The 14,346-nt window shown below is 36.7% G+C and overlaps 1 protein-coding gene across 3 annotated transcripts in view; it reads right to left on the bottom strand.

Annotated features, from left to right (window-relative positions):
- LOC119653825 (homeobox protein cut) overlaps positions 1-14,346 on the bottom strand; it is a 238,040-nt gene that overhangs the window by 29,254 nt on the left and 194,440 nt on the right. The gene's annotated exons all lie outside the window — the stretch shown is intronic.

Genomic DNA, 14,346 nt, shown 5'->3' on the forward strand with positions numbered 1-14,346 from the left:
CAAAACATCCCAAGCTTTACATCATCCACAACAGTTCTGGTATGTAAAACATCACAATCGGGAAGTTCAGGAGGTACCCAGTTAGCACTCAAATCAATCTAGCGAAAAGCAAAGGATTATCGACACGCTATACCATGTAGAGTCAACATCCTAGAAATAGGGTAGCAGATTAAAACCTACTTTGCATCTATTGCATTCCTGATTGCACTTGACTCTCTCGTCCCCATTTCCTCCTCACCCCCTGATTTCAATATAAGTGACGGGTTTTTTAACGTCCTCATTTTGTTGCTGATGTTAGCTAGCTTTTGCTCCTTGAAATAATAATAAAACAACCTGACTAAGTGGTGTTATTGCTTTGATCCTGATCCGTGTGATTTTGAGTGGATTTTACTTGTTTTATGGTTAATCCGTGGATTATTATGGTTGAATGAGCCGGTTAAAGGTGCATGCAGGTTCAATAATGATATGATGAAGGATAATTGAAAACATATGGAGGAAACGTGTGGTCTGACAGAGGCGGCCTTTAGCCCTTTCGTAGGCGGGAGAATCAGGAGTGTAGTTTAATCTGAATGTCTAAAAAAATCTGGGCGTTTTACTTGTTGGCTACAGTGCAGTGACTTTCCTGTAATTTTACGCTTTGGATAGGGATAAACTTTTTTGTCAATGGTTGCAAAAGGCGCTGCTTTTTAAGCTTCTGTAATATCCAAGGAAAAAGCTGTTTTTTAATAAACTTTATCAGTTGGGTTGGAGTTAATCGGATCCTTTGATATACAGCAATTTAAAGAACGCCCCCCCCCACCCACGCCGAATTCCATTAACCAAACGTCATAAAGGGGAAGACACTCCAAAATGTGGACTATTCTATGAATAGCCAGGCAGAAAAGACGGATGAAAATAAGCCAGCACAGACTCTTTACCCTAACTTATCCATAATAAAATCGATTAAATCTGCACTTCAACACTAACTTTGCCGGAAACTAATACGAACCATGCGGGCTGCACATATCACTACATCACACAAGTGATCCAAGCGAAAAAACCCAACAACTCTCTAGTTCTAATTAACTGAGATCACTCCAGTTGAAGTCAGGGCAAATCGTGTTAAGTCAGACAGTTTTGCATTTCATCTACCCTCACCCTTGCCCGGCTCGAAACTTCCGTTTCAAACTCTTCTCCTTGATTTTTTTCAATGACATCACAAACAACAAAAACACACATGAAAACCTCCAACCACTCAATATATGCATTACACACGATGCAAACAATTAAAGAGATGAAATGATATTGTTGTTGTTATTATGATTGTTGATGCTTCCAGTGATGAGGATTTTGATGTCTTATTATTATCGTTTGCATGGTACCTCGTCCATGATACCAGCAGGAATGGTGTTTGGTAGCAAGCGAAAGCCAAAGTCTTCATGGATGGCACATGACGGAATGAAATGGCCAAGAATATTATATGCAGGTCTTATGTGCATAAAATGTTTATCCAAATGATTTCGACATTGTCGTTCGGTATCATCAACATCATTATCAGAAATCAGCACGAATTCATCGGGTTTAGTCTCTTTCTTCAACCTGAATCTAACCCTTCATCGGTGGATTCACAGGAGACTGCTTGGTACACTCATACGTTTTCGGGGTTGAAGTACTAGATAGTGAACAATACACATGTCCACGTTGAGTGTACAAAATTTCTAAGATAAGAGTTTTGAGTCGTAAACAATTTAAGCTAATTTCAGAATTTATGCTGGTAGCAAAAATAATATTAATATGAAAATTGCTTCTTGCATTCTGAAGGGGTTGAGTTGTTTATATGTTTTTGATTTAGTTGGGAAATCGATGGGGAAAGGAGAAGATTGGCACAGAAGGGAGTATTGAAGACTTTTTATTAGGAGTCGAAATATGACCCTTCATTGCTGTACGAATAGAGGCATGAGTGTTGATCATTTATCCCCGAAGAACTAGAGGGACCGTGAGAGCTCAATGCTCTTTACGACACGAGCTAATTTCATGAATAATCCAGAAAGATAGATCTATTTACCAACATAGGAAACCCTACCTCGATTTGTCCTTCTATAAGGGGATGTGCTCGCAATCTCAGCACTGCATTTGGATATCTATGATTTTTCAGCATGAAGACAAAACCAATGATGTAAGTGACCCAACCACTATTTGAGGGGCAACTGACTCAACCACTTTATTCCATAGACCACCCTTTTTCGACAGGATATCCTTCTACAAATGCAAAAATACTTGAGGATTTCATTCAGGGTAGAGGTAACTCTCCAGACACTGGGTCTGATATGAGTCAGTGCTAAACTGAGGCTGAGCTCGGTAACTCTAAGATTTTATCTTTGCCGTTCGGCCCTCGCTCACATTCAAAAAAAATATTTGCTATCTAGTCTTTTCGAAGATCCGGCTGCCAGCTTCCTTTAGCCAACCATCGTGTCAAGTTGACCGACTTTGTGCTCCCGTCCAGGATGTATTAGAACACACATGATCACCCGTATTCCTTTATAAGCGCTCATTGCTGTCGTCCGCAGGCCCGCTTTGATAGGTGAACTATAACCCAGTGAAAGTGAATCGAAAGTAACTTTTATTGTAATGAAACTCTGGCAAACGAGGGAGTTTGAGTGCTGCATGAATGAAATCCAAAGCCAATCCCAAATAGCCTTCGGGAAGAGGACTTAAAATCAATAAGTTTTAAAGACCGCGCTGATATGCTATGGTTGCAGAAACTTTCTGGGTCTACCGGTTGGGATTAATAGATAACTAGAGTCCATCAGCCTGGCATTATATGCTTTATCGCCGTGAGTCTTCGTAGGAGAATTCAGGTCTAAAAAAGAACCAGTCCGTCCAAGTCAGTGCATTCTCCGTATTGTTTTTTTCTTCAAGTCCTTCTATAAGCAGAAAGTTTTTGAAAGTGTCGTACATAGGACTGTAAGTAATTTCTCTTTCGGAGTGCGAAGTACTAAGATTGACATGTATTTTTAAGGATTTAGCCACTAGATTTTATCTTTAATTCGGCTCCTAAACAAAAGCATTTTAAGGTTGACTACCGATTGGCCAGACTGGGTAGGTTATTTAGAGGAGACTAAGGGAGATGACTTGAAATAACAAAGTCGGGAAGATAGCCTCGTCGGACTCATATCATTAGCTATTGCAAAAATGCAATGATTCTGCGTTAGACGAGCCAGCTAGGAGGATCCACTCTCCAAAGAGAATTAAATGCTTCGGAACGAAACACGAAAGCCTCAAATGTAAATTTTTGTCTCGATCTTTGGGAAAAAAGTAATTCCAGCGTTGAAAGGAAGTAGACGCCGTTTATCGTTTCGGAGGCCTTAAGGGATATAAACTGTAAGAAATGCAATGTAAGTGTGAGGGTCATCGAGGACAATTACTAAAGAATATTATGATCAAGCGGTGCGGTGGCCTGTTTTCGGGGTAGGAGACTTGGTCTATGAGATCACCAAATATCAATGGAGACGTGTGGTGTGACTTCGCTTTTTAAAAAGTGGAAAATCAAAAATAGAAATTGTCCTAACAATAGGAGAGATGTCTTTACGCTATTTACAAGCAGTAGCGTTACTTCTCTGCGCTGTGATGCAGCACGATATGGCGGAGTATCAGGGCCAAAGGAAGGAAAAGTAGGAAATAGGCGTGGAAACTATACAAGCCCCCCAAAATTACAGGAATAATCCAATTTTGTTAAAGTACATTCTATTCGGGCGTCAAAGAAAACTTCGGATCCGCCAGAAATCCCCTATTTTCCTCGCCTCATGTTGGGTCTGTAGATTGTTACCGGACAAAATAACATCTTCAAACTAGCAATTGATTCTATATGTATTACTTTTCATAAAGACATCGCAGATTCGAGCAGCGCATGTTGGATTGCCGTACTACTAGGATGGGTTTAAATAAGCGTAAATAACAAAGAATTTCGGCGTATTTGCAACCGGGTGTCTTAATTCACTTGAAGAGACTGAAAATTGGAAAAAAGAGATGCCTATATATAGTCTTTTCTCACGGTCGAAGTCGCGGTCTATACCAAATGTACGATTGACATTTATACCAGTGACTGCAAGGCCTAACTCATACGCCTACCATTTTTGGACACCGTCATCAGATTTGAAGAAAATGCAATCCCTTCCTATTTAGGGTACCAATTACCGATTGGACACGCAGATATCACTTGGCCATCACTTTTTTCGATCTTGTTAGGGAGTTTGGAAGTAAATTTTTATGAAGTGTTGGGAGGATCATATTTTGTACTTAATTCCATATTAACATCTATTCGGCTTAATATATAAAAAAAAATTAAAGCTGAAATATCGGGAAAAATTATTAATTTAAATAATGAAAGGGAAAAATTAATTTACTTAATTTTTTAAAGGACTTAATGGTGCCACAAAAAAATAAAGAAGACAACATTATCAAAAAAATAAATAATTAAAAACAGGTAAAATAAAAAATAAAATATTAGCGTCATCCAGCAAGGTGTTATCATTGAAAGAATTAACGAACATAATAGAATACTATTAAAACTGGGTTCCTACTCCAATTACTAAATAAACCACACAAAAGTAAACTCGATCAATTTCTTACTTTTCCCCACTGAATATATCACAGCCACCTAAATATGGCATTTCCGCTCTCATAGAGGAAATAACAACTAAATTAGAAAGAAACTAAAGAGAAAAATTTAGTTTCGACATTTATTACCAGCTAATATATCATTAGATATATAAATACATACAAGTACAACGAAAACCACATCAAATCTATAACCAGCACATAATTCTTTCCTCTTCCTCCCTCAAGCCCTAAATCACATCTAAATATAAATTTCAATCCCTTCATCAATTTTCTTACGTGTGTAAGATCTCCAAGTTTCATACACCCTCGATTTGAGATCGCATCTCAATATGTGTATAATTCAAATTCTATATTTGATTCATGTTAATGAAAATTCCTTTGACAACATTCTTGTAGAGAACATATGTAGATACATTCATCATAAACACAATGTATCAATGATATTTTTTTTTGGGTGGGAAAGGTGAAATGTGATTGAACGTGTATTCAAAGAAGCAAGAGAATGGGGTAGCTCTTGTGTTTCATGAGAACAGATTATTTTAAGAATTTAATATATTATTAATTTATAAAACAAATAAATTATTTCAAATGAAAATTTAAAATATTCATGAAAATTCAAAGCAAACCTATTTAGAATAATAAAGAAAGAAGGAAATTTATATTTAAAAAGAAAAACGAAACGAAAAACTTAAACTTTAAAATAAATAATAAATATTAAAAAAATATATAATAAAATTAAACAAACCAAGCGGAGAATATAAGAGAGAAGTAAAATAAATACAGAAATATATTAAAACAATAAGTGAACACAAACCAAAGTATAAATCAATAAATAGTAAAGGAATAACTAAATGATTTAATCTGGGTAGTAAATAAACTAAACTAAGCAATAATACATAAATGCAAGAAACAAAAAACTTCAAGTGAAAAACCGATTAAAATGAAATAAATAATTACATAAAAATTATTAGGAAAATGAATAAACATAAAATTATATAAATAAATAAAAATAACAAAAAAATAAGCAACACATGTAGATAAAAAGAAAACAGCAGAAAAATAAAACGAAAATCACAATAAAAAATATTAACTTCATAAAAAATGTAAGATATAATAAAAATACGAAAAATTGCAAAACCATTGTAAAAAGCATGAAAGAAAAAAACATCTAACTCCCGAAATGTAGATATCTACGACGTGTCTTCCATTTGAAATAGAAAAAGGCAATCGTTTATTTCTAAAATTGGGCAACCAGGCCTATGATGCACTATATGTTTCTCTAAAAGATACAGATGTATTCATCTATACATGGTTTTTTAGAACCCGCTTGGTTCAACGTAAGGCTTTGTGAAAAATAAGGAAATAATTCATGATTTTAGAAAGATTGTTTGCTTGTTCATAAGTAAAAATAAAACTAGGTAGCTTGCTCCTACTACAATATATTTTAATAGTTAGTAAATACGTATTTCGAAAGCTACTTACTCTCTTCCTCAGTACTTAAGCTTAGAGTAAGAGAGTAAGTAGCTCACGAGATACGTATTTACTAACTATTAAAATATATTTTAGTAGGAGAAAGCTACCTAGTTTTATTTTTATTTAGAACAACTACAAGCATCGGAACGATAACTATTTTTTCTACATAAGGTTTCAAGAAAAATTAAACCTTTTTTATTAGATTGGCGGGCACTGGAGCCCCAGAGAATTTAAATAAGTAAATAAGTGACTCTTATTTTTTCACGCGACTATGAAAAATGGAGGCCTTGATAAGTATGGAAAATATGAAGGCAGAGCTTTTAACTACAATTTAGCTTCGCTTCAAAACTTTGGTAAATATTAATTGGATAGTATTGAAGCCGATATAAAATAAAATTCTCTTTCATATAAAACATTAAAAAAGACAAAAGCCATTTATTTATTTAGATGATTTTAGAGTTTCAAAAACTTGAATAATATAGACGCACTTTACTGAAAATTTTGATTCAATATTCGTAATTTTATCTATGGTAGGAAAAGAAGACGAGGCAGACCCTGCCTCAGATGGAGCGATGGCGTGGGCCAGGACGCCAGACAGCTTTTAGGGATATCGAATTGGTGGACCTCGGCGCAAAACCGGGATGTCTGGAGTTCCTTATTAAGGCAGGCCTAGACCGGATACCGGTTGTTGCGCCGTTGATGATGATGATGATGATTCGTAATTTTATACTTGAATTACTATTATTTGATTTTATTAATAACTATTAATTACTTAAACTTCAGTACAAATATTTAGTACGTTAGAAAGATTAGAATTAGACTTTTATCATAAATACAAAACCCTGAAGGAAGCCAATATTGAAGCAAATATCAGACAAACAACAAAAGCCAAGAAAATCTTAATTTATTTAGTTTCATATTGATCAGGAGCCAAAATATTTTCAATATCTATAAATATTCTAATTGAGTGAAGAAAATAGATACCGAATGAATGATCTTGTTGACGATGTTCATGGTTGTCTGACTGAAAAATATTTTTTCTTGTGGTCCCTAATAATATAATATATATAGAATATCTTTTATTATTTATTTGAGAAGCTTTTGTTATATTTTCAAAAATAGCTAAAGGCTTCAAAGTTATGGGATCTCTGTCGATTATTTATAAAATATTACATGAATACAATATAAATACTCGATTTTTTTGGATTCATTTTATTCGGTTTATCAACTTGAGATTATCTTGTTATTTTTGGATTTTCAAGATGGTTTAATCCAAGTACTATTGTTTACTATTCAAGGTTTTCTTTAGTCAGATACAATCATTTATTTCTCGGGGGTCTATTATCTGAATTCTAGTATAAATTTCATATAAAAGATCATTAAAAGATCATTCTATATAAATAATATTTCAGCCTGCCGTATTGTTGTTATTATTGTTGGCGTCTCTGTCATCGAAAGTAATCCATTAACAGAATTTATGGGAATATCTGGATATCGGTTGTATCCACCAAACGATCATACAGTATTTCACTGCAGATGAACTTTTACAGTGCAATATGTATGTCTCCAAATACCTCGCGGAAAACAACAAATACTCTTGTGATCTTGAGTTCATGTCTAGGAATTCCTACAGTAGTCCTTGCAGAGTGCATGGATATAAGCACTCGTAAACCTACTCAGTGCATCGAATTGATCGTTATACTCTACGATCGCGACAAGATCATCAGCATCACAAGGGAATTAAATTCAATATACACTCGCAAAAGACAGACAATCTCAAGCGGCAAGACAAATTGATTATTTTAATTAAGTACAACATGCGACGAGTAGATCTTAATCTTTATCACGCTTCGACCTCGACGTAGAAGATGTGTGGAGATGGAAAAAAGGAAGAGTTTTCCCCGTTTTATCCGTACATTCTCCCCGAAAGATGCATAGATCAGGGAGGGAGACTTTATAATCGTCTGACTACCGACGTACAATTGCTAAGATCAGAGATCAGAGTGCCAGGGAAAAATAGAAAATGGAAAAAGTGAAAAGTGTCGAAATGAATTTTCAGGGCATTCGAAAAGTAATTAAATGTGATCTTGTTCAGGGATTATAGTTGGAGAAAAATGCTTTGTGGGGCTCATTGTCAACATTTTTCAACGTAAAAGTTTAATTCCCAAGATGGATATTAAAATCTTTTTCGGAGATCTATGAAGATCAATGAATCTAGTAGTGATCTTAGCGCTCTTCTGGTACTCAGGGAAAATTTTGTCAAATATTCAATGACTGGATTTTAAGCAGGCTAATTGGCCTCAGCATTTTGAGGAATTTTTCCATCTATTTCTTTGGGGAGTAATTAAAAAGATTTTATGGTTGCAATAAATTCATTTCTGGAATTGAAACATCCAAGCGGAATTTAAGTAAGTTGCAAGTGATTCATTTGTTTTATTTTTAAGGATTCGAATGTGATATCTTAGAGAATGTAAAAAGCCTGACAAAAATCTATTTCAAATTGACAGGAACACTGTGCCTGCATTATTTAGATTCTTATCCACTTACAAACGACCACTAGCCTCGTAACTCATAGCACTGCAATAATTAAAGCAACCCAAGACTCCAAAAAAATGACCTAAACCATTTATAATAAATCCTTACCCCATTGACATACTGCAGTCAAAATAAATCGTTAAATACCTGTCGAAAGCCAGAACTACTACTGCACCACCATAAGACACCCATGCATACCCCCTGACCCCATCAATGCAAGGACTTTCATAAGAAAACCAATGAGAATGAAAAGGGATAAGTTGCTTTAGCGGTTTTGCAATTAAAAACACACAACATAAACTATGGAAAACGTGGTAACGGGCGCGGAGTCGACATTGAATATATCCTGGCAAACCATACAGTGCAACCATAAGAAACAGTGAAAACCTTCGAAAAGGAATCGATAAACAACAGTTATAAGAATGTGAATAGTAGTAGTGAGCAAGTATTATGCAAATTATCCTGTTTGCTTGCAATAAATTTTCCTTCCATCCATTCACTTTTCTCTGAGTTGCCTGCTACAAAATTTCACTTCTGACTTTATAGGACTCGGGGAAAATCTCAGTAACGAACATTTTACAGGTATCGTTAGGCCGGCAATAAGGACGAGGTAATGATTGTGGAGGGAGTTGTTGCTTGTGGTAATGATTGTATGGTTGATTTCATGTTGTTTTCAATTTAACCAAGTTTATATTTTTTTTGCTGCGCGGTGTTACTCTTTTTTCGTCGGTTCTTGAGGTGGATCAGGCAAGGGATAGTGGGTAGGAGAGAATGTGGAGCGAACTCAGAGTTGTTCTCATAACGCTAATTAAATTGCTTCCGAATTGGTTTATTATTTTTTTTGCAACTTACGAGGCAACCCAAAATATACTATGAGTTATACGGGGACGAATAACATCCACCTTTGGGGGGCTAATTAGTTCGAATTTGAACTCTCCTGACCCATCCAAATATTTTAGACCAATCTTGATTTGGTAGAATGCGCCCCACTGATTTGGGCCTGATGAAAGTAGTAATGCAAAACGTTTAGTAATGCTGCTAATATTATTGATGAAACCTTTCACCTTCCACAAACTTGCTTAATTTCAACCCCCTTTAACTTTGGAAAACAAAGACTGCAACAATTAAAAAACAAGAATGGGAGGAAAAGGAACCCCCAGTGAAAAGAAACATGAATTCATGAACAAATTTAATACAATAATTTTGATTCAGAGGAAGGCATGATAGGGGGTCGATTGTGATGAAAGGGTGTAGTAGGACTTGAGGCTCTGCTCCACGCTGGAGAAAAACTTTTGAGAAGAGCAAAAGAGGAAAATTGAGTCGTCAATGCGACACGAAAAATTACACAGTAACAATCTCATCTGTAATTTTGTTTTAGCTTTTCCTAGATCCCTTGGTCGATCATACAACTATCAAGGCTTCGAGACGAACGAGTCACGGAAAAGAGCCCCAAGCAGTGGCAGTAGAATTGGTTTTAAATTTGTCAGAGTAGGAGTAACAACAAAGGGGACATTAATGCTACCATTGCTATCATTATCACAATGCCAAGTTAGGAAGAAATCACTACCTGCAGCCACGAGGTACCATTGACCAATTTTAAAGTGACTTTGCCCGTCCCACTTGTGGAACTCCTTGATAGAGAGGTCTACTCCTTATTTTCAAGTTATATACCATTCTTAGTTCTTTTCCAAATTTAATTCCTTTCTGGTGTAGTTTACAGAGCCCTTAATGTGACAAAGGTGTTGCTTTGTGTTCGGTGTGAGACAAAGGTCATAAAGGTAATGAGTTAATTTGGCAGTAAACAATTCTAGCTTCATTTGCTTTCGAGGCTAACGAAACAATTAAATCACATTTATAAGGCGCAAAAATAGGATTACGAATTGTTTACAGGTTTATTGCAGAGGGTGAATGTTGTTAATAATAATTTCCTCGGCAAGCGCTTGTGGAATGTCCTAATGGGTCAGGATAACTTTATTAAGCAAATGTTGCTAAGATACGTTGAAGGGGATGATATTATTATAAGATCTTTGGTGGACTGAACTACGAATTCCATTTTTTTCGCCTAATAATTAAAAAGGAGGTTCAGAAAATCGATTATGTCCTTGTCAACATAAATTTCATCTATTGGCCTTGCTGCTTTTGAGCCTTGGTTTTGGACAATTTGCTCATGGAAGTTGTACTTGCCAGCCAGCTTGAGTGATTCCTCGAGGAGTAAATTGCGAATTTTATTTTTTTTTGCTTAATAAATAAAAAATAAGTATGAGGGATCGGTGATATCCTTGCTAGTATGAATTTTATCCAATAGTCTAGTTGTTTTCAAGGTTTAGTTTTCATTAGTTTGCTTTTCAAGGGGACCACACTGTACACTGCTTAGTAATTAAGAGGACCACTAAGGAAATGATTCCTCAATCAGTGGTATATGAATTACTTACTGGTATCCTGTAACTACTAAAAGCTATTATGAATAATTATTTGGGCTAGAGTTTGTACAAAGTCGCAATGGACGCGGCGATTTTATTAAGAGAATATTTTGGAGAAATGGGGGGGGGGGGAGGAAGCGGTGGATGTCCCAGAGCTTAATTCGAGTCTCAGCCTATTTACTTAATAATCAAAAAGAAGGTTAGAAGGATGGCCCTTGCCAACTTGAATTCCATCCATTGGTGTATCCGTTTTCAGGGCCTAGTTTTGATCACTCTTTTTGCAGCAACCTTGTCTCTCGGCTACTTCCATAGATTGATTAATTTGATAAAAAAAGTGAATTGTCTCCTATTCTTCGATTAAACAATCATTAGTTAGGAATAAAACTACTCGCGATTGCATTCAGATCAGGCATTTGATAGAGCCAAATGGCGAAATCGATCACGACGAGCCAACCCCGCTTGTGAATGGGAGAAAGGCTGAAGAAAAAGAAAAGTTAGGAATACCGCACCGTAACCTATTGAGCTGGATTTTATCCACAACCTGACGGTCATGGTATCGCTCATAGATTTCGTCATTCTGTAGGCTAGGGAATCGTCCGTTCTCATATAGAGGGCCAAAAATTCTGAGGAGGGAATCGCTGATGTCGTCATCAATTTCAATTTCATCTGTTGGTCTAACTCCTTCCAAGGCTCAATAATTGTACGAAAGCTGACGTGCTAGTATAAGGACGAAGGATGAAGCTTGATTTTTTAGCTCAATAATAACGGCCCAAAAAGATGTCTATAGTATATTCAAAAACCTGTTCGATCCAGAAAACCGTTAGATAGGCGGTGGACGTCTTCAAACGAGTAAATTTCATCGTGCTAAGAGCCGCCATGAGATTGAATAAAAAGCTCCAGTAAGAAGGTCATGCAGAGTGTATGATAGACACAGGCACTTAGGAAGCTTATTCAAGGACAAGGTGGAAGGGAGATGCCAACCAGGGAAACCTCGAAACAGATGGAAGGATGGAGGGGATAATGCAAGTCACACGCTGTTCGTTTTCCAAAATTGGTGGATTTCGATCGCTGCACCGAGAAGAAGGAAGACAAAGAGTTCGGCCGGTCAAGGGACGTCATCAGACTGCAGCGCTATAGAAGAAAACGGATTATAGAGACAAAAATGTCACATTAAAGTTCATATTTGTGTAAAATGGGAAAGTACAAACAACTGGACAATCACTTTCCCTCTTGAACATGCTTAATTAAAAAACAATTACCATTCCTATTTCAAATACTTCAAAATCTCTACTAATATTTCAATTCTCACAAACCTAAGCACCTTTCATTTGCTTGAGACTGAGCTCTGGAATCAGCAACCTAGAGGCAATCATCCCACATTTCAAATTGTCCAAAGGGGTGACCCATCCTCGACCTAGACTTTGGCGAGGTTTTACAAGTTGATATTCCCCAAAGCCTATCCTTATGAATCGAGAAAAGTCGCTAAGTCAGTCTGATGGTACGGATTCACATACTATTCGGTGCACCTCATCTATGCAAACTCATCATTAGCTTTTTGGAAACTGTTCTACTCAGGTCTCCATTCAAGACTTTATCCTGTCGTTCTGACAGCCCGCAGGTCTTGTCTGCCACCCTCTTTGCTCTTACCAAATTAGCTGTGAAATACTGACAAGCGAAAATGTATGCAAAGCAGTTTTATAAAGTACCGTTATACGATCTAGAACAATGCTGAAAGCAGAGATAGAATTCCTATATAGAGGCCAACTATTCTGTGTTCTTGGTCGTTAATGTCTACAAGACAGTCCGGCGGTTTCGGCAAAGGATTCCCTTAAAAATCTATCGAATCAGAAATAATAATAGTCGTTGGCACAACAATCCATATTGGATCAGGGCCTTGAAGTGTGTTAGAGCACTTCATTCAAGACCGTAACGGTACACTACAGAACACTGTAGGAGGCAATGTGGTCAGCATTACGCTCGCCCGAGATTATTACCCTAATTTGACTCAGGTACTCATTCACAGCTGAGTCGACTGGTATCCAATGTCAAATCACGATACAAATCCCACTGCCGCCAGCGAGATTTGAACCGCGACCTTCCTTACGACAGCCTTGTGCTCTAACCACTCAGCTATCCGGACACTAATCAGAAAGGGCGAAATAAATAGAGGAAGCCCATTTAAAACGATGAGAATGCTACTCCTGTGGTAGCCTACTATCGAACACTTGGAAGAACTCCAAAGACCCCGGTACACATTTGAAAAATTAGCTTTGATACGATACAGAGGCGGGTGTTCCGATTTCGGACGTGATCATAATGAATTGCACGACACATTCAAGCTTCTATAAATGGAAGGATATTCCTTAACAAGTGGTCAAGGTCGCTCTTTGCATAGACTCTTGAATTGAAGATGCAAGTCGATGGGAAACAACTTAAAGGCCAGCCAAATCAGCAAAAGTGTCCTTGCACAAAAGAAAACATGGTAAAAACCTTGTCCATAATTGGGGTGGTCTGTCATGAAGTAAACGTGAACCCAGGACTCCCATTATCCTAAAGCCTTTACTGTCTTAGAAAGAAAGCTTGGAGAGGACTTGCAAGCAGACAGTCGAGAAAAGGCTAGTGCCATTTTAAATTGAATAAGTAGGTCATGAGTTCGTCTCTTAATCTCGGTTGGTAGTGCCTTACACATAATTCTTATTCTTTAAAAACAGAAAGAAACCCTCAACCCCTCACAATCAACAACTGCAAAAAGTGAATTTTCAATCTTCTCATTTCTTACTTCATTATTAGATAATTTCCCGTGTTTTCCTCGACAAAGCTGTATTGAACCTGAAAGCACCAAAGGGGACAAAAGCAACAATGAACGCAATGAAATTAAGCACCCTAATCAAAGTAATCTCAGCTATGTTACAACTGCCCTTTGAACCCCATCAGATCTATCATGACCATTCCGCAAGAGTTAATAGAGTAAAGATCCTGAAAATATTGAGCAAATTTGAAAAGAAACCGAATTTATACACGAAACACAATACTTTCATTGAACCAACAAAAGAAGACTCCTTCTTCCATAATTTCCCATACCTCCAAGGGGAAAACCACCCTACTATTACCTGCCTTGCAAGGATATTAAAAAATAATTTGGAAAGATACAATGATTGAGTAGATGAATGATGATTTTTCTCTATTCTCTGGCATCTATTCAATAAATTTCTTAGGAGCTTGTATTGTGCTTAATTTTTTCCCTCTCAACAGGACTCAGCATCGAATCGGGACACAATACTTCCTACACTAAACAATGCAACATTATCCGGATATAATG

This window comes from Hermetia illucens, chromosome 4 (genome assembly GCF_905115235.1).
Source record: "Hermetia illucens chromosome 4, iHerIll2.2.curated.20191125, whole genome shotgun sequence".
In the NCBI taxonomy this organism is placed as follows: Eukaryota; Metazoa; Arthropoda; class Insecta; order Diptera; family Stratiomyidae; genus Hermetia; species Hermetia illucens.